We start from the raw sequence: 22,445 nt of genomic DNA, 5'->3' as shown, positions 1-22,445 counted from the left end.
TTGATGAAGGGAGAAGAGTATCCATTTACATTATGGCAGGTCCTCTTATCTCTGAACAAAGAATGTGGACTGGCTATTTTGAGAAACACTGCAAAAGAAAATCATGTTGCTTTGACATCTTGTGGATTCCAAAGCCGATACCAGAAGATGATAGCTCTAGTAGATGTACTAACCAGAAGATTTACATTGAAGGAACAAGCCCAGCAGTTCTCAGTGAGAAGTGTGGTACCCAGTGGAACGACAGAGGCGTTGAGTTTGGCCTGGTCTGTGGGTATGTGTGAAATATCTCCTATAGCTTCTCCAATATATTTGAGGAGTAATCTGTAGTAATATAAAGGTCTACAAGAGGAGATCCAAGTAAGAATCAGTAGAATGTGTGTTGGTACTGAGGCTTCTTGCAAAAAATCAGTGATGGCAGAGCTCTGATTATTGACCTTTACTTTTGAATTTGGGTATGTCATCTTATAATGGCCCTGAAGATTTACTTGTAGAAATGAAGAGAATTTTTTTTATATCAGGATGAGGGTAGGAAATATGGTAAAGACAGTTGTTGTAAATGAGAATAACTAATACAGAAAATGAATGGATTGAAAGTAAAATGAGAAACAAAAAATGTTGAAGAATTGTAAATTGTCTATATATTTTCTGAAGACTGCATCTTTTTGAATGAAGCAAATACATTTTCTGTATGTATGTGAGTTTATTATTTTCACGTGCATACAACCATTTTAAAGCATAGTCCGGTAAAAAGTAATAATTTATGTTTATGAATGGTAAGAGTCGCACAAACCTGCATAGTGTAAAAAAGTCAATTGCTATTATAAGAACATTCTCTTTTGAAATTGATGAATATTATCTTCTTTTTCTAGGCTTAAGACAACTACAAAAAGAATAATTAAACTTCTCATATCTCCAATTGTGGCCAATGACATCTGTATTCACATACCAATAAGACAGGAAAATTCTTAGTATGAATTCTTCTTTATCAGTATCACCTTCAATCATCAACCAAGATGTTCATTAAAACTATAAAACTAATTATTTACGTGCAACTTCTCCTGATAAGTACTTACAATCTAGCATAAAAGTCAAAATGCAAGTGAACCCTTGCACACCTACATGAAAAAATAAAAGCTAAATTAAATATATAATTACTAAGCATTAGATTTTGTGTGCACCTTTGCGTCTATAGACGCATAGTAAGTGTTTAATACTTAAAAATGTAATCAAATAAACAAACACACATGTATTAGTCCGATGTTCATCACTGTCACCAATATACCTTACAAAGACAATTTAGAGGAAGACAGTTTATTTTGGATCACAGTTTTAGAGTTTCAGCCACAGGTGAGTAGAACATCATGATGTAAGGCATGATGGAGAAAAGCTACTTGGATCACGGGTGGCTTTGAAGCAGAGAGAAGGAAAGGGCCTACAGGAGAGATGAACCCTTTTAGGGCACAACTCCAGTGACCCATCTCCTCCAGCCACGCCCTACCTGCCTACTGTTACTACCCAGTTAGTCCATTTAAATTAGGTCTGACTGATTAGCTCACACCTCTTATAAACCCATCATTTCACCTCAGAATATCTGTGTATTAACACAGGCACTTTTGGAGAACATCTCATATCCAAACCATAGAAACATACATTTATATAGTAGAGTTAGGTATACAAGAAGGCATGAAGAATTCTGAGACCTGGCATGTTAGCCTCAGAAAGATCTAACTGCCTCTCCCAGGATCATCCAGTTTCACCCCAATTGTACCTCTATTTGCTGAGACCTAATCCTCTGCAGATGCCCATGTTTGCTTCCTAGTCCATTCACTTAGAACTTAACATTTTAGGTTTATTTGAATAAGATACTGTTGATTTTTGCCATTTCAGCAATGCCAGAGAGTCAAATACTGGAAATCATGATAGGACTTCAGAGACCCATTTATAATGCTCCTTGACTTACAATGGAGTTATGTCTATAATGCCATTGTAAGTTTGAAAATATTTTAAATCAGAAAAGCATTTAATACACCTAGCCTATTTCACATCATAGCTTAGTAACACAGAACACTGCAGTGTATTGATTGTTGTGACTGCATTGTTGATAGGGATCTGTGGTTCATGGTTGCTGCCCAGCATGTCAAGAAAGCATGGTACCACTTATCACTATTCTAGGAAAAAAATAAATATTCAAAATTGGAAGTCTGGTTTTGACTGAATGAGGATCACTTTTGCAAAACTAAACCATTTTAATTAGAGGACTGTCTGTAGTTCAATCATCTCATTTTACAGAGGAAAAACTGAAGCTCAGAGTGTAAACTAACCCGAAATCATGGTGTTGATTTCCCCCTCTTCTGCTTAAGCTTATTTCCTTTGAACAGTTGCTGGGGAAGAAAAAAGATAATTCAGTATCCCTTCCAGGCATTTAGTTGAACCACCATGCACAAAGTGATTGTCTATGCAATATTCAAAACAGCTGGCTCCAATAAAGTCACCATGTTCATTTGCTTTAGTTCCAAATCCTCTCTTCATTTACTTGGTATATTCTAAAACAACTGACAACAGACTACCTCTGTCCTGGCTCAGCACTGTTTTAAACATTGGTAATTTTCCAACTGACTTCTCTAAGTCTCTTTTTACAATCTAAATTTACAAATGTTTTCTGACTATCTCATCATAGTCCTTAAGAGTCTTTTTGCAAGTTCTTATCATCTGGGAAACAACTGCCTTACAAGCATCCATCACTATTTAATTTCCCTGTTGGTATTGGTTTCAGGGGTCTAAACACATTCAGTTCCAGGACTGAGTTCATCTTTCTTTTTGCCAGGATGCCTGTAATTTATCTTATTTTTGCATTTCTCTGTGATAGAGCTTAAAGTACCTGACTTCGGGATGAGTTTATGAGCAAAGCACTGAGAGCAATTAACATTTGAGTGAAAGCTACCTGTGGATTCTCCTATTTAACAGCTGTTAAATGGAATTACTTGTCTGCTACAAACTCCAGGCTGGTGGTTTGTGTATACCCAGGTGGGAATTACAATGCACACATACAAAGTAGGGATTAAATGAACTGGATAGTATAAATCAAATTGCAATTTTGGAATCCAAGCAATAATCCCAATGACTTCTGAGGAAATGCCCACAGAGACGTATCAATATATAATATATGTGGAATATTCAAGGATATTTCAGTACTTAATGGTTTCAGCTCTATTTGCCAAAAGAGGAATTCACTGAGATCTGTATTGTCCAAACCTAAAAAAGCAGAAGTACCAACAATATCTTTCCTTGTGAGCTAATATCATTTCCTCTCCCCAATGGATTAACTACTCATAATTATTTTGGCCTAAACAAGGTTTTGTGTACATGTAAGATTTTTTGCTTTAGTTCCAGTCTTTATGGTTCCTATAGATGACAGATCATTATGCCATCTTATAAATGCCTAGAGTGAATAACAAATTATTATGTCAAAGAGATTGTCCTGAATGAATCAAAATTAAACGATTTGGCAAATACATATTGAATATAAACAATTCAGAAACTGAGTTATTCCTATCTCAAAATAAACTTCTTGACTTATAAACCCTGCCTATACTAACCTAAAAACATACAGACATTGTCAAAACGTACATTTGACTAGTAATGTGTGTGTGTGTATAAGAGATTTTGAGATTTGAGGCCTAGGCTGTGGCTTAGTGGTAAGAGTGCTTGCCTAGCATATGTGAGGCCCTGGTTAGGTCCCCAGTACCACACTTACAAAAAATAAATTATAAACCAAATAAACAAACACAAGAAAGAAACAGAGATTTGAATTATCTGGAGATAATGGTGCTCAAATAAATCACATATTAAAACTAAAATATTTAGTATCATATTTTGTCCTTTACTAAGTGCTTTGGTGTATTCTGTATTTTAATCTCTGCAAAAGCCATTGGGTGCTGCTATCAAGGAGTATGTTTATTGGTTGAGGTTGAAGCACAAAGACATTATATAACTTGCACACGTTACAGGGCTAAGAGGTTGGGAGAGCTGGTATTTATGCAGGTAGTTTGACTTTTGAGCCTTAGTGCTCAACCTCCCTTCCCTATGTTGCAGATAAATCTTCTCTGCATTTTATTTTGATTTTCAGATAGACAAATCTTTCTGAACACCTGGGACAGAAGTGTAAACATGGATATGGACTCCAATGAAGGCTTAGTGGTTACATTGTGTAGTTTCATGCCAGTGGCCCGCAGTGACAGTTGGCAAGAGTTGTGATAAGTCTGTCTTAACTTCAGCCTTCACATGACCCCTGGGTAATGCTTCAGACTCTCACATCTTTTGTCCTATCTTGGTTTACATTTCTGTTAATAGCCTGGCTGTAGAGGTTGTAATTTTCAACCCTTCAATAACTTGGTATCTTTTGGAAAAATCTTTCTTTTATTCATCATAAAAGTACCAAACAATTCCTAACCTCATCTGCATCACTCATGTAAATGGCACAAACTCTATTTAGCAAAATATACATTGTGGATCTCATATGATATTCTGTGTCCCGATGATATTTTTATTTACCTTTTTGTTCCAGAGTTTTGTTTTTAAATTAAGTATCCATTCATCATTATCTTGCCATGGAAAAATACTAATACTTTGTTATTACATTTATCAGTATGAAAATTATAGATGAAAGAAACTTTAATATTTTGATTAGTATGGGAGCTAATTTTTTTGTTTTATTCTGGCAGGAAAATCTATAAATAAAGCATGAGTAGCAACTTCTATCATTTAATTAAAGCTATAGTTTTGTATGCAAAAATAATCCATAGTCCAGCCACATAACTAGATTTTAGCCAACATCCTATTGTGGAGTTTCTAGAAGGTTTATTGCAGTAATATTAATGCTATGTAATGGAATGTTTTCCCTACATTATTATTATTTAGAAAGTTTTATTCCTGTCACATCTAACCTTTGGTTTAACTAACATTAAATGAATAATGAATAATGAAAGTGAAAGACGTTTCTTTATTTAAAATGCAAAAAGCCTATTAATAAATAAAAACATAAAATTAGGAGTGAAGCAATAATACATTAAATTAAGTTATTAGCAATATGCTGCCGTATATTAATTTCTACAGCAACTAACCATAAGCTGAATAATTTACCCTAGGAATAACATCACAGACTTCCTTTGGGCAAAGCCTGAAAATTTGTTCTTTTGGATGCCTGCCAATGGCATTAGCTGTCAGAAAAAGGCAAAAGAAATTGATGACACAGACTTTGCAGTTCAATATATTTGACAAGAGAAGAAAAGGAAAGCTACCCCTTTAACACTGTGGTAAGATCATAATTTTTTTGTGATTATTTCCAAATTATTAGACTGACCCAAATTAATTTTTAATTAAATATGACTATATTTTAGTTGAGCAACTTAGAGATTCCAAAGTGTTGTACAGGTAAAATACCTATTAGTTCTTAAAATACTCATCTGAAGAAGGAAAGGCATGTGCCAATCATTCCATTTGACCGAATGGCTCAGAGATGTTCACTGATTTTTCTTACAGTGACATGGTTTGGAATGATGGATGTGGATTTTGTTTAGTCTAATAGTTATTACACAATTTAATTACTGTGTGGAGATGAAAATTCTAGCCAAATACTTTTGGAAAAGTGAAAACAAAGAGTTATGTCTGGGAAAGGAATGGAAAAGAATAATCAGGGAATACAAGACCCACAGTTATGTAAGCATTTAAAGATGCCCATTGGAGGGAGGACTTGTGCAGGAGCAGCATCACTATTATTTCTGCTATCTATTAAGTGAGAGGAAACGATGGGATGATCTGATGGCCCATCATGACTCCCAGATGAAGAGATGAGGTTTGCCTACTCCAGGAGCAGGCTAGCTCCTCCCAGGTTGTGGACCATTCAGTTTCCTACTCTGAATTCCACAAGGGATGGAATCAAGTACTTTGCCTGTTTTGGATGAAAACATAAATAGGGGATAATTTTGTTTCCCACTCTGTAGATTCTACTGCTCTAGTAGATTGAACCACTTCATTTCATTTGCAATAGACTTTTTGTTTTATATCATACACCATGTCCTTTGCCACGTAACTTCACAGTGCTAGCCTCTGAAAAAGTGGAATATGTTTTCCCGTGTGATCCATGTTGAGCTTGGCCATGAGACTAGATGAGTCCATGGGAAAATTGGCTATGTAAAAGTGGCCTGTTATTGGCCCAGTTTGAGTGGCATCTTGTGTTTCTTCTCATCATCTGTGCTATGGGAAAAACTAGTAAGTAGACACTGGTCTAAAGAGAGTTAAAGAAACATGGGCTTCACCTGAATCTAACCCACTGCCTGGAATTCAGCTCACCCAGTCAGGCCCAAATATATCAAAACTAACTCATAAAACCACATAAAGATAAATGCTCATGAAGGCTATTGAGTTTGGGGTGATTTGTTACATGGTATTACTGTAGTAGCTAGCTAATACAGGCACAACCCATTCAGGAATCCAAGGCAGAAACTTGGGCATCATAAGTGTTAAACTTTTAATTTTAGGGAAAATATGTTATTGATTTTAAAAATACATGATTATTATAAAGAATTTATAGAAACAATGAGAAGAACATTCAAAAAAGAGAAGCATAAGATGCCTATTTCCAATCCCTTAAGAAATAACCTTCTTCACATTAGGTGAATATCAATTGCAGGCATACATCATCTTTTCCATAAACTTAGATTTTATAATGGTTTTAATTTACCAAAACAAACAAAACAAAACAAAACAAGTAAAACAAACAAATTTATAAAGATAGTGCAGAAGGTTGCTGTATACATACAGAATTTTCTCTATAGTTAATTTCATATGTCATCACGGAACATTTGTCAAAACCAAGGAACTCACGTGGGTACATCACTAATTAGTAAATTTTACAACTTATTCAAAATTTTCTATTTTTCACTAATGTCCTTTTGTTGTTGTTGTTGTTCCAGGGTCATACCTGAATATCTCAATGCATTTAGTCCTGGTGTGTTCTTAGCCTCCTCAGCTCTGTGTCAGTTTTTCGGACTTGTTTGTTTGTGCAACTTAACAGTTTTGAGGATTCCTGACCAGATATGTTGTTAGATATTCCTTAGTTGGAATTGACTGACTTTTTCTCCAGGTTAAATTGGGCTCATGGGTTTTGTAAAGAAAGACTAGAGAGTTAAAGTGCCATTATCTTTACACTAGATCAAGGTACATAATACCAACAGGGTTTATCATTGATGGTGCTAACCTTTATCACCTTTATCATGGTTGGGCTTTCCAGGATTATTTACTATATAAAGTAATTATCAATTGTCATACTCTGCTTTTTGAAACAGATTTCCATTTTTAAATACTTTTAATTTTATTGAAATGATACCTGCATATTGTTTTACTTTTTATAAAAATAATTCATGTTAAATAGAACTGCAAATCTCATCCTCAGAACCAAATCACCATCAATAGCACCTCATTCTCAACACAAGATCCCATCAACCATGTATCTATTTTCTGTTTCTGTGGATTTCTGAAAATGTGATATAAATGGAATTCTATGCTTTTTTTGTGTGTCTGACTTCCTTTGCCTAGCATTATGCTTTTGAATTTTATTCATGTTATATATTTATAGTTTGTTCCTTTATATTGCATAGGATTTCATTTAATGAATATACATTATTTTGTTTATCTGTTTGCAAATTAGTGAATGTTTGAGTTAACTTTGCTTTAGGGCTATTATGAATAATGCTGCTTTGAACATTAATATGGGAGTCTTTCCGTGGACATGTCTTTGATTTCTCTTGTATAGGTAGGAGGATACTGAATCATGTAGTTAGTTTATGTTTAAGGCTTTAAGAAGCTGGAGAACAATATTCCAAAGTGGCTGTTGCATTTTATGTTCTCTTTAGCAACCTAGGAGGTTTCTTCACATTTTTGCAAACTTTTATTATTTTTCTATCTTCTGTTTATAGCCATTAAAATTAATATGAATTGATATTTTGTTATAATTTTAATATGCACTCACCTAATAATTAATAATGTTGAATATCTTTCAGTATGCTCTTTAATCATTTATATATTTTAGTAAAATACGTACTTAAATAATTTGGTTTATTTTTTATTGGGTTATTTATGTTATTGTATACATATTCTCTCTCTCTCTGTGTGTGTGTGTGTGTGTGTGTGTGTGTGTCTATCTCACATGGATGTATTTCAAATATTTGCTTTCAGTCTGGATTTTCTTTTCATAATAATTCTTCAAAAGTATGTAAGTTTTTAAGACTGTTAAATAATTTGACTATAATTCATGTCTTTTAGTGAATTGCAGTGTTGGTATTATGACTAAGAAATCTTTCTAAAGCCAAGTTTATAAAATTTTTCTCCTGTATTTATTTCTCAAAATTTTAAATATTCAGCTCTTACCTTAAGATCTTTGACCCACAGTGAGTCAAATATTGTTGTGGTGTGAGATGAGGACTTCAGTTTAGCCTTTTTGCAGGTGGATATCCAGTAGTCTTAAAACCATCTGTGGGGAAAAACAAAACAAAACAAAACTGTCCTTTCTCATTGAAATGCTTTGCTAACCCATTGAAGGTAAATTGACCACAATAATGAGGGTTTAGTTCTGGACTTTCAATTCCATACACTGATTTATAGGTCTATTATTATGTCACTACCACACTGTGTTGATTTCCGAAGCTCCTTAACAATTTTGAAATGAGAATGTGCTTCTTGTTTAATGAGTCAAACTTTTCTTATGACACTAACGATAGGTTTTGAACATTTTCCTCTTTCTTTACTCCCTCTCCTGAAGGTCTTTTGTTTGTTAATTTGCCTCTTATGTTTCTTTCACAAAAGAAGCCTTTCCAGCTTCTGTTAATCCTGGGTTGTCTGCTCATGTTTAAAATTAAAGGTTAAAAACCTGTTCAGAAGCTTTAAGCATGGAGGTGAGATTTATGGACTTTGAGTTTCATTGGTGGGTGATGGTTCATCTGCTGTCGCTGGAACCTGCTTTAAATTTCTAAAAAGCAGAGAGACCATGGGAGAAAACTGGTATCATGCTACCTTGAGTAGTTTGAAATAATAGATTATAGGAAAGATATTTTCCTAATTAAGAATCATTGGTATAATCCAGTCAACAGTGATAACTAAATTTTTTTGCTTCAAATATTAAAATAATTTTCACTTCTTTTTATTTCAAAATTCCATTGAAGATGCATTCTTTCAGTTTCTGATGTCAGACTATGTATGTTTAAATACTTTTTTTAAAAAAAATTTCTTTGTGATCCGAGGGCAAAGTAGTTTGTGTGTTTATGCCTGGGTGTCCCCAATGAAAATGGAGATGACAGGGTGATCTCTTTCACACTGAGTTAGTATATTTAAGTTTCTTGGAAAAATGCCTAACATAGATGTATGTAATTTTTTGTCCGTTTTTTATTCTGTTTTCTGTGAAAGTCTTGCATTATATTTTAAGATATCATTTCTGTACCATTTGTGGAATATACTATTCATAGCTAACTAAAATATCCATGCTGGAGAATCTTTGTACACAGGTTTGTTCCTTCAGCATTCGTTGGCGTGTTTCTTTCACCTCTGCATTTGTACTGTTTACAGTGAATCCCTTTTCAAAGTCGGATACTGACTTTTCCATTCTGCTCACTCTGGCTTATTTTTTCCCTGTAAGAAGGTAGTTTTGCCTCCTAAGGAGGAAGGTCTCCCTGTGCATGCCATTCTGTTGTTATGTCTTTGTATGGAGTGGCGTTCTTACGGAAATTTTCTTATTCAGTTATTCTGTAGTTCTGTGTCCTTTCAGGGAATCTCTTCTGAGGGTTATAATTTCTAGGCTTTCAATGTTTTTTTGATTGGTATACTTTTGTTTCAGAACATTTGCAAGTGTGTCATTTCACTTTCAAACAGTGGCAGCTCTTATCAGGACTTTTTTTTTTTTTTTTTTTTTTTTTTTTTGCTACATTGTAGTGTAGGGAAATTCTGGACTAACCTCTGGCTGTATATGCAACATATGCCCAGTACCACCTACCCAAAAAGCTGCCTTTGAAGACTGGGAACTTTATATCCTGTTCTTACCTTGAGACAGGACAATAGGGAATTGTGGAATTGTGCTTAGTTAAAATAACCTCTGTTTGAGATTTTGTCAAATGTACTCTTTCAGGAAACAGAGAATTCACTGAGTGGAATGTTCCACACCTGTCGGCTTACATCAGCACTTCAATTCAGGAAACTTCACTTCTACAAAATAGCCATCTTTAATTTTTTTCTTCTAGACTTTGTTTCTTTCATGCTTCAGAATACTCAAATGGTTTGCCACCTCTCCACATTTGGGCAGAATAGTAATAATTACATGTATTTGCTTTATTTTTCTGATTAAATCGTATCACAGATTAGAGACAGGAGAGTAGCTTTTCTTTATTTGCACCTGTTCTGCCTCAGAAATTTTGGTTTCTGTCTTTTGCCAATTTCCGTTTGAATTTTATGGCATTGAGGTGTTCCACTTCCCTCCTTTGGTTGCTATTAGTTTTAAGTATGTGTGATTGTATACAAACCACAGATGCACAAATATATGTGAACGTGTTAATCTAGAATAATGATGGTGGGCCACAGTGCCAAGGAAAGAGTGACCTTGTAGCAGTATTATACATGTAAATACATGTATGTGAGTGTATATGATATATATGCACACACACTTTTTCACAAATATAAGATACTTTATGTACGTTTAAAGAGAGAGAGAAAAAAATGTGAGTATTTGCTAATCTGGTTTGGCATTTTGTTAGGTATTTGCAAATGGTGATTCTGTGAAGTAATTTGATTTAAGAATTATAACCAGAATTTTTCTGGCATGATCTGACTCACCTATTTCTTGCCATCCATATCAAAGCAATTCCCATTTAAAAACAAACAAACAAACAAACAACCTTAATTTTACTTCTTAAATACCTCTTACATCTGTTCTCTAATTTCATTGTCATTATCTGAGTGCAGCTCTCATCAACTCCCTCCCAAATTATAAAAGCAGCCTCTTGACACTGTGCTCATTCAGTATAACTCTTCTCCAATCTATTCCTTGCATATGCTGCACAATAAATATTTTTATAACACAAAAATCTCCTATTTAGACTTACACTATGGATCTCCTAATTCTCTCGGAAAAAGGTGAAATCTTGCAGCATGGTGCATATATCTTGTGTACACTTTCTCCTTTATTTATCACCAGCTTTGCCACTTATGATCCTCAACACCACCATGTAGTAAAGTCCCTTACTACCTATTCCTGGGTACCAAACTTCCAAGACCTGCCTTTGCATTCTAGCTTTTCCCACTTGCTATTACCTTTCTTTGCTTAGCCATCTCATCCCAGTATCCCTGTTCTTTTGACTACCTGGCTCTTTCTCATCCTCAGGACTCACCTCTTCCAGTAAGACTTCATGGTCAATCATATGAGGATGAGAGAACTTTTGTGTGGTCCCATAGCAATCCTCTATAAATAGAAATTATGAGTTACAAATCCTGCCCAATTTTTCAGTATGAATACATTTCCTCCATGTATCTATTGGTGTATCAGTAGTGAGATATCTCTAGGATAGAATATTATAGTTTAAATTTAATCCTTTTGCTTATTTTATTTTTGAAATTTTTAAAATTTGTTCTTATTAGTTAAACATGATAGTAGAATGTATTTTGACATATTATACATAAAAGGAGTGTAACTTCTCATTCTTCTGGTTGTACATGATATAAAATTACATTGGTCATGTAATATATGCACACAGGATAGCAATGTCTGATTCATTCAACTATCTTTCCCATTCCCATTGCCCCTCCCCTCCATTCATTCCCCTTTGTCTAATCCAAAGTACTTCTGTTCTTCCTTACACCTATCCTTACTGTGTGTTAGCATCCACATATCAGAGAAAACATTTAGCATTTAGGTTTTTGGGATTGGCTTATTTCACTTAGCATAATAGTCTCTAGTTCCATTCATTTACCAGCAAATGCCATAATTTCATTCTTCTTAAAGGCTGAGTAATATTTAATTATATAGATGCCACATTTTCTTTATCCATTATTCTGTTGAAGGGTACCTAGGCTGGTTCCATAGTTTAGGTATAGTGAATTGAGCAACTATAAATATTGATGTAGCTGCACACGGTAGTATGCTGATTTTAAGTCGTTTGTGTATAAACCAAGGAGTGGGATAACTGGGTCAAACGGTGGTTCCATTCAAAGTTTTCTGAGGAATCTCCATTCTGCTTTCCATAGTGATTGCACCAAATTTTAGTCTCACCAGCAATATGAGATTACCTTTTCCCCCACATCCTTGACAATATTGTTGATTGTATTCTTGATAAGTGCCATTCTGGCTGAAGTGAGATGAAATCTCAGTGTACTTTCAATTTGCATTTCTCAATTTACTAGAGATGTTGAACACTTTTTCATATATTTGTTGACTGATTGTATGTCTTCTGGGGAAGTGTCTGTTTAATTTCTTTGCCCATTTATTGATTGGTTTATTTGTGGTTTGGGGAGTATTTTTTTTTCTTTTTAATTTTTTATATATCCTGGTGATTAATGTTCCAAACAGAGGTGCAGGTGGCAAAGATTTTCTTCCATTCTGTAGGCTCTTTCTTTACACTCTTGATTGTTTCCTTTGCTGTGAAGAAGCTTTTTAGTTTGATTCCATCCCATTCATTGATTCTTGATTTTACTTCTGGCACTTTAGGAGTCTTGTTAGGCAAGTCAGTTTCTAAGCCAAAATGATGTAGATGTGGGCCTACTATTTCTTTTATTAGGTGCAGGGTCACTGGTGTAATGCATAGGTCCTTGATCCACTTTGAGATGAGTTTTGTGTAGGGTGAGAGATGGGAGTTAATTTCATTTTGCTAACTGTGAATTTCCAGTTTGCCCAGCACCATTTGTTGAAGAGGCTACTAGCTTTTCTCTAGTGATGTTTGCGGCACCTTTTTCTAGTATGAGATAATTGTATTTATTTGAGATTGTCTCTGTGTCTTCTGTTCTGTTCCATTGGTCTTCATGTCTGTTTTGGTGCCAATACCATGCCATTTTTGTTTCTATAACTCTGTAGTATAATTTAAAGTCTGGTTTTGTGATACCTCCTGCTTCTCTTTTCTTGATGAGTATTACTTTGGTTGTTCTTGTCTCTTATTTTTCCAAATGAATTTCATGACTACCTTTTCTGTTTCTATGAAGAATGTCATCAGAAATTTGATAGAAATTGCAGTAAATCTGTATAATGCTTTGGTAGTATGGCCATTTTGATAATGTTAATTCTTTTTATCCAAGAGCATGGGAGATCTTTGCATCTTCTAAGGGCTTCTTCCATTTCTTTCTTTAATGTTCTATAGTTTTTATTGCAGAAATCTTTCTCCTCTTTTGTTAGATTAATTCCCAAATATTTTTTGAGGCTATGCAAATAAGATGATTTTCTTAATTTCTCTTTCAGTAGATTCATTCATGTATAGGAACACATTTGATTTAAGGGTGTTAATTTTATACCCTGGTACTATGCTGAATTTATTTATGAGTTCTAGAAGTTTCCTGGTGGAATGTTGTGGGTATTTTAAATATACAGTCATGTTGTTGGCAAAAGGAATAGTTTGAGTTCTTCTTTTTCCTATTTGTATCCCTTTAATTTCTTTTGTCTGCATAATTGCTCTGGCTAGAGTTTCAAGAACAATGTTGAATAAAAGTGGTGAAAGAGGACATCTTTGTCTTGTTCCAGTTTTTATAGGGAACACTTTCAATTTTTCTCCATTTAGATGATGCTGGCCTGGGGTCTAGCATATATAGGTTTTATAATGTTGAGGTATGTTCCTATTACCCTTAGTTTTTCTAATGTTTTGAACATGAAGAGGTGCTATTTTTTGTCAAATGTTTTTTCTGCATCTATTGAGATGATCATATGATTCTCTACTGTAAGTCTATTGAAGTGATGAATTACATTTATTGATTTCCATATGTTGACTCAACCTTGCATCCCTGGGATGAACCCCACTTGATCATGGTGCAGTATCTTTTTAATATGTTTTTGTATGCCATTTTTCAAAATTTTATTGAGAATTTTTGCATCTATGTTCATCAGGGATATTGATTTGAAGTTTTCTTTCCTTAACATATCTTTGTCTGGTTTGATATCAGGGTGATACTAGCTTCATAGAATGAGTGTGGAAGGATTCCACCATTTTCTATTTTATGAAATAATTTGAGGAATATTGGTGTTAATTTTTTTGAAGGTCTTATAGAATTTGGTTGAAAATCCATATAGTCCTTGGTTTTTCTTGATTGGTAGGCTTTTTATGGCATCTACTATTTCATTGCTTGAAATTGATGTGTTTAAATTGTGTATGTCCTCCTGATTCAGTTTGTGTAAGTCATGTCTCTAAAATTTTTTGATGTCTTCAAGATTTTCTATTTTATTGAACTGTAAATTTTCAGAATAGGGTCTCCATATTTCAATAGTGTCTGTACTTCAACAGTGTCTGTTGTGATATTTGCTTTTTCATCACAAATTTTAGTAATATGAATTTTCTCTTTGTTAGTGTGGCTAAGGGTTTATCAGTTTTATTTATTTTTTAAAGAACCAACTTTTTGTTTTGTCAATTTTTTGAATTGTTTCTATTTCATTGATTTCAGCTCTGATTTTAATTATTTACTGCCTTCTACTGCTTTTTGGTGTTCCTCTTTTTATAGGGCTTTGAGATGTAATGTTAGGTTATTTATTTGGTGATTTTCTATTTTTTTTTTGATGAATGATCTCAATGCAATGAATTTTCCCCTTAGATCTGCCTTCATAGTGTTCCAGAGATTTTGATATATGTGTTGCTATTCTCATTTATTTCTAAGTATTTTTTTATTTCATCCCTGTTTTCTTCTGCTATCCATTTGTCATTCAATAGCATATTATTTAGTCTCCAGGTGATAGAATAGCTTCTATTTTTTATTTTATCATTGATTTCTAATTTCATTCCATTATGATCTGATAAAATTCAAGGTATTTTCTCTATTTTTTTGTATTTGCTAAGAGTTGCTTTGTGGCATAATATATGGGTTATTTTAGAGAAGGATCTGTGTACTGCTGTGAAGAAAGTTTATTTGATCATTGATGGATGAAATACTCTATATATTTCCCTTAAGTCTAAACTATTGATTGTATCAGTTAGTTATATAGTTTCTTTGTTTAGTTTTCATTTGGATCTACTCAGTGGTAAGAGAGGTGTGTTAAAGTCACCCATTATTATTGTGTTGTGGTCCATTTTATTCTTGAAATTGAGAAGGGTTTATTTGATGTATTTAGATGCTCCATTGTTTGGGACATAAATATTTATGATTGTTATGTCATTTTGATGTATAATTTTTTAAATCAGTATGAAATGTCCTTCTTTGTCCCTTCCGATTAACTTTGGCTTCAAGTCCACGTTATCTGATATGAGAGTAGAAACCCCTGTTTCTTTACATGATCCATGTGAGTGATATATTTTTTCCCATCCTTTGTCCTTTAATCTATAGATGTATTAGTGCCTATGACATGTGTCTCTTGGAGACAGCATATTGTTGGGTCTTATTTTTTTATTCAATTTACCAGTCTATGTTTTTTGATTGACGAGTTTAGGTCAGTTATGTTCAAAGTTATTATTGAGATTTGATTTGTACTCCCAGTTCACTTTGACTTATTTCTGGTTTTTAATTTTAATTAGTTTCTCCTTTGGTTGGTTATTTCTTTAGTGTAGTTCCTCTCATTGCTTATTTTCATTTCCTCTTCATAGAATATTTTGAGAGAATGTTCTATCGTCCAAGCTTTCTAGTTATGCATCGGTCACCTGGCAAAGGGAACGAACTGTCGCCATTTGCATGGGATATCACCATGGCAGAGAACTGATGTCACCAGAATGTGGAGGAGGAGATAACTTCATTGAAACCAGCGGCGGCAGGTGTGTAACCTCCTAACACCCCCCTCCACACAGCCAGGAAACTTCAAGGGCCACTCCAAGCTCTCCCGTGAGCGAGAGAGTCAGACTGAGGGAACAGCGGCGTGGGACCAGCAGCGTGGGGCCCCCGGCTACTGCTCCCACCAGTGCTGACAACTGAGGTTTCTTGCACCAGCTCCTGGGCGCGTGGCTACCGGAGGGGAAGCAAAATATGCTGAAGGTTCTCAGCCCCAAGCTGCACAACCTTAGGGTCTGAGGGACTGGCAAACAGGGAGAGTGTGCCCAGTCATTCATGAAAACAGGGCTCCCAGGAGCAGCAGACCTGGTGTGTAGCCAGTATTGTGGTGAGCATCACTGATGAGCGGGGCCTGGCTGGAAGAAAAGTGGGGAAGTGTCTAGACACAAGAGAAGGCCCTAGGCACTCAGGATTGAAGACCCGCCCAGTCGGGGAGGAGGAGCTGCTGCACAGTGATTGGTTCCCGCCTATTGAGAGGAGAAGCTTGGCCCGGTGGGCACAGCTCCACCTACTGGAAGAGAAGTTAATTGAACTCTAAGACTGCATTTAAAATTTTTTTTTATTATTAGATTTTTTTAAAATTGTTTTTTACTTTTATTTTTATTTTTTATTTTTTTATTATTTTTTAATTTTATGTTTTTTGATTATTTTTAAAATTTTTTCTTTTTTTTCTTTTCTATTTTTTTCTTTTGTCTTTTCAATTTCCTTATTCCCATTTCCTTAAATTCTACCTGTTTACTCTCGTTCTATTTAGTTTCTTCTTCCCTTCCCTTCTAATACCTTTCCTCCCAAGCATCATGATGCTGTTTATGTGTAATTTACTAAATATGTATAGGTAAGTGTTCCAAGGCGTTATATAGTGCTACCAAGTCCCTAGCTACCCCCAAATACTCCAGACCATTCTCTTGTTAATATCCCTTCCAAGGATGCCAAGAGATACCAACCTCAATACCATCACATCATTCGACCTAACTGTAAGTCCCAAGACCAAATCGCAGACCACTATATGCCATCAGAATCCGTACACAGTTTAGGAAACAAGTGAATCTGCATTAAAGTGCAATAAAACTCATCATCTCTAGTCATAGTCTCCCATCACAAAAGAGAGACTCCAGAGACACACAAAACCAAATAAATTTGTAAGAGTAAACAGTAACTCAGCGGTCAAACAGAACAAGAAGTAACATGAGCATCATGAAAATCAAGGAAGAAAAGGAGTACAAACAATGCAGAACAGCCTAAATATACAGGAGGACCTAGAGGCATCAGAAAAATGGTCAAATAAAGAACTCAAGGAATAACTTAGACAGATGGAATGGAATGTTAAAGAGGACATGAGACAGCAAATTCAAAAAATGAAAGACACATTGAATGAATTACATAAATAGATAAAAGAAGCAAATTAGCATCTTTATCAGGAGATAGATATTATTTAAAAAATCAATCAATAATTCTAGAAATGAAGGAAAATATAAACCAAATTAAAAACTCAAATGAGAGTATCACTAACAGAGTGGCAAGTAGAAGCCAGAACGTCAGATAATGAAGACAAAATATATCATCTTGAAAAGAGTCTAGTCAACTCAGAAAGGCTCGTAAAAAATCACAAGGAAAAACATCCAAGAGATATGGGATAACATAAAAAAACCAAACTTAAGAGTCATCAGGATAGAGGAAGGTATAGAGGTTCAAACCAAGGGAATTAGCAACCTGTTGAATGAAATAATTATAGAAAACTTTCCAGATATAAAAAAGGAAATGGATGTACAAATTGTAGATGCATACAGGACACCAAGCATACAAAATCATAGTAGACCAACACCAAGAAACATTGTTTTGAAGATATCCAATATACAGAACAAAGAGAAAATATTAAAAGCTACAAGAGAAAGGAGGCAGATTACATTCAGGGATAAACCAATAAGGTTAACAACGGATTTTTCATCACAGACACTGAAAGCGAGAAGATCCTGGAACAATGTATTTCAAACACTGAAAGACAATGGATGCCAACCATGAATTTTGTATCCAGCAAAATTAAGCTTCAGGTACGACAATGAAATAAAAATCTTTCATGATAAACAAAAGTTAAAAGAATTTGCAGCCAGAAAACCAGCATTGCAAAGAATCTTGAGCAAAACACTACACGAGGAAGAAATGAAAAACAATAACCAAAACCAACAGTGGGAAGTACCTCAGTAAAGCGAGAGGGCAGGGGGGGAAGCTAATTATGGAGAAACAAACCAAATTAAAATTTAAAAAACTATAAATAATCAAACATGGCTGGAAGTACAAACCATATATCAATAGTAACTCTAAACGTTAATGGCATAAACTCACCAATAGAGCGACATAGGCTGGTAACATGGATTAAAAAATCAAATCCAACAATATGCTGCCTCCAGGAGACACATCTGATTGGAAAAGACATGTACAGGCTGAAGGTGAAAGGTTGGGAAAAAACATACCATGCACAGGGTCCTCGCAAGCAAGCAGGGGTGGCCATCCTCATGTCAAATAAAATTGACTTCAAGACTAAGTTAATCAAAAGGGATAAGGAAGGACATTATATACTGTTAAAAGGAACCATTCAACAACAAGACATAACAATTATCAATATTTATACACCAAATAATGGTGCTGCGACGTTCATAAAACAAACTCTCCTCAAGTTCAAGAATCAAATAGACCACAACACAATAATTATGGGTGACTTCAACACACCTCTCTCACCATTGGACAGATCCTCCAAACAAAAGTTGAATAAAGAAACTATAGAACTCAATAACACAATCAATAACCTAGACTTATCTGACATATATAGAATATATTAACCATCATCAAGTGGATATACTTTTTTCTCAGCAGCACATGGATCCTTCTCAAAAATAGACCATATATTATGCCATAGGGCAACCCTCAGTGAATATAAAGGGGTGGAGATAATACCATGCATTTTATCTGATGATAATGGAATGAAACTGGAAATCAATGGTAAAAGAAGGAAGTAAAAATCCTACATCACATGGAAAATGAATAATATGTTACTGAATGATCAATGGGTTACAGAAGACATAAAGGAGGAAATCAAAAAATTCTTAGAGATAAATGAAAATACAGACACAACATATTGGAATCTATGGAACACAATGAGAGCAGTTTTAAGAGGGAAATTCATCGCCTGGAGGACATTCCTCAAAAAAAGAAAACAAACAAACAAATAAACGAGCTCACACTTCATCTCAAATCCCAAGAGCAAAACAACAGCAAGTGTAGCAGAAGGCAAGAAATAATTAAAATCAGAGTGGAAATCAACGAAATTGAAACAAAAGAAACTATTGAAAAAATTGACAAAACTAAACGTTGGTTCTTCGAAAAAATAAATAAGATCGACAGACCCTTAGCCATACTAACAAAGAGAAGAAGAGAGAGAACTCAAATTACTAACATACAGGATTAAAAAGGTAATATCACAACAGATGCTAAAGAAATACAGAAGACAATTAGAAATTATTTTGAAACCCTATATTCCAATAAAATAGAAGATAGTGAAGACATCGATAAATTTCTTAAGTCATATGATTTGCCCAGACTGAGTCAGGAGGATACGCACAATTTGAACAGACCAATATCAATGGATGAAATAGAAGAAGCAATCAAAAGATTACCAACTAAGAAAAGCCCAGGACCGGATGGGTATTCAGCAGAGTTTTACAAAACCTTTAAAGAAGAATTAATACCAATACTTTTCAAGTTATTTCAGGAAATAGAAAAAGAGGGAGCTCTTCCAAATTCATTCTATGAGGCCAACATCACCCTGATTCCGAAACCAAAGACACCTCAAAGAAAGAAAATTACAGACCAATATCTCTAATGAACCTAGATGCAAAAGTCCTCAATAAAACTCTGGCGAATTGCATACAAAAACACATCAAAAAAATTATGCACCATGATCAAGTAGGATTCATTCCTGGGATGCAAGTTTGGTTGAATATACAGAAATCAATAAATGTTATTCACCACATCAATAGACTTAAAGATAAGAACCATATGATCATCTCGATAGACACAGAAAAACATTCGATAAAGTAAAGCATCCTTTTATGTTCAAAACACTAGAAAAACTAGGGATAACAGGAACTTACCTTAACATTGTAAAAGTTATCTATGCTAAGCCTCAGGCTAGCATCATTCTGAATGGAGAAAAATTGAAGGCATTCCCTCTAACATCTGGAACAAGACAGGGATGCCCTCTATCACCACTTCTATTCAATGTAGTTCTCAAAATACTGGCCAGAGCAATTAGATAGACGAAAGAAATTAAAGGCATAAAAATAGGAAAAAGAAGAACTTAAATTATCACTATTTGCAGATGATATGATCCTATACCTAGAAGACCCAAAAGGGTCTACAAAGAAACTACTAGAACTAATAAATGAATTCAGCAAAGTGGCAGGATATGAAATCAACACGCATAAATCAAAGGCATTCCTGTATATCAGCTACTAAACTTCTGAAATAGAAATGAGGAAAAACACTCCATTCACAATATCCTCAAAAAAAAATACTTGGGAATCAACCTAACAAAAGAGGTGAAAGATTTATACAATAAAAACTACAGAACCCTAAAGAGAGAAATAGAAGAAGATCTTAGAAGATGGAAAAATATACCCTGTTCATAGATAGGCAGAACTGACATCATCAAAATGGCGATATTACCAAAAGTACTCTATAGGTTTAATGCAATGCCAATCAAAATCCCAAGGACATTTCTTGTAGAAATAGATAAAGACACTTCTCAGAGGAGGGCATACAGTCAATCAACAAGTACATGAAAAAATGCTCACCATCTCTAGCAGTCAGAGAAATGCAAATCAAAACCACCCTAAGTTACCATCTCACTCCAGTAAGATTGGCAGCCATTATGAAGTCAAACAACAACAAGTGCTGGCGAGGATGTGGGGAAAAGGGTACTCTTGTACATTGCTGGTGGGACTGCAAATTGGTGCGGCCAATTTGGAAAGCAGTATGGAGATTCCTGGGAAAGCTGAAAATGGAACCATCATTTGACCCAGCTATTGCCCTTCTCGGACTATTCCCTGAAGACCTTAAAAGAGCATACTACAGGGATACTGCCACATCGATGTTCATAGTAGCACAATTCACAATAGCTAGACTGTGGAACCAACCTAGATGCCCTTCAATAGATGAATGGATAAAATAAATGTGGCATTTATACACAATGGAGTATTACTCCGTGATAAAAATTGACAAAATCATGGAATTTGCAGGGAAATGGATGGCATTAGAGCAGATTATGCATAGTGAAGCTAGCCAATCCCTAAAAAACAAATACCAAATGTCATCTTTGATATAAGGAGAGCAACTAAGAACAGAATAGGGAGGAAAAGCATGAGAAGAAGATCACCATAAAACAGGGACGAGAGGGGGGGAGGTAAAGAGATAGAGAAGAGAAATTGCATGGTAAAGGAAGGAGACCCTCATTGTTATACAAAAATTACATATAAGAGGAAGTGAGGGGAAAGGGGAAAAAAAGAGAGAGAAGTTAATTACAGTAGATGGGGTAGAGAGAGAAGATGGGAGGGGAGGGGAGGGGAGGGGGGATAGTAGAGGATAGGAAGGGCAGCAGAATACAACATACACTAGTATGGCAGTATGTAAAAAAGTGGATGTGTAACCGATGTGAATCTGCAATATGTATATGGGGTAAAAAATGGGAGTTCATAATCCATTTGAATCAAATGTATGAAATATGATATGTCAAGAGCTTTGTAATGTTTTGAACAACTAATAAAAAAAAGAAATAATTACAGTATAAAGATACCAAAATATAATAAAATCAATTATAATGAAAAAAAATTTTCTGGGTATATTTTTCTTGACAGGCATTCATTTTGTTTTATAGCTTGGTATGTATTATTCCAAGACTTCCTGGCCTTGAGGGTCTGGGTTGAGAAATCAGCTGAGATCCAAATTGGTTTTCCTCTAAATTTTGCCTGCTCTGGTTTCCTCTGGCAGCCTTTAAAATTCTATCCTTATTTTGTATGTTTGGCATTTTCATAATAATGTGCCTTGGTGTGAGTGTGTTGTAATTTTGTATATTTGGGCTCCTATAAGCCTCCTGTATTTGATGTTCTTTTTTTTAGGCTTGGGAAATTTTCTGATATTATGTTATTGAAAAGATTGTGCATTCCTTTGGTTGGTATCTCCAAGCCTTCATCTATCCTTGTGAATCTTAAATTTGGTCTTTTCATGTTACCCTACATGTCTTGGAGGTTCTCGTCATAGTCTCTTAATATTTCTCCATGATCAATATTGTTTTCAAGATTTATGTTTTTTCTTTATTGCCTGAAACTTATTGCAGAGTGGTATGATCTGTTGGCATACTTTCCATTGAACTTTTAATTTGGTTTATTGATTCCTTCATTTAAAGGACTTCTGTTATT

The sequence above is a fragment of the Ictidomys tridecemlineatus genome, chromosome 3, assembly GCF_052094955.1.
Source record: "Ictidomys tridecemlineatus isolate mIctTri1 chromosome 3, mIctTri1.hap1, whole genome shotgun sequence".
NCBI classification, from domain to species: Eukaryota; Metazoa; Chordata; class Mammalia; order Rodentia; family Sciuridae; genus Ictidomys; species Ictidomys tridecemlineatus.
The sequence above is the reverse complement of the archived record's forward strand: the minus strand, read 5'-3'. Positions refer to the sequence as shown.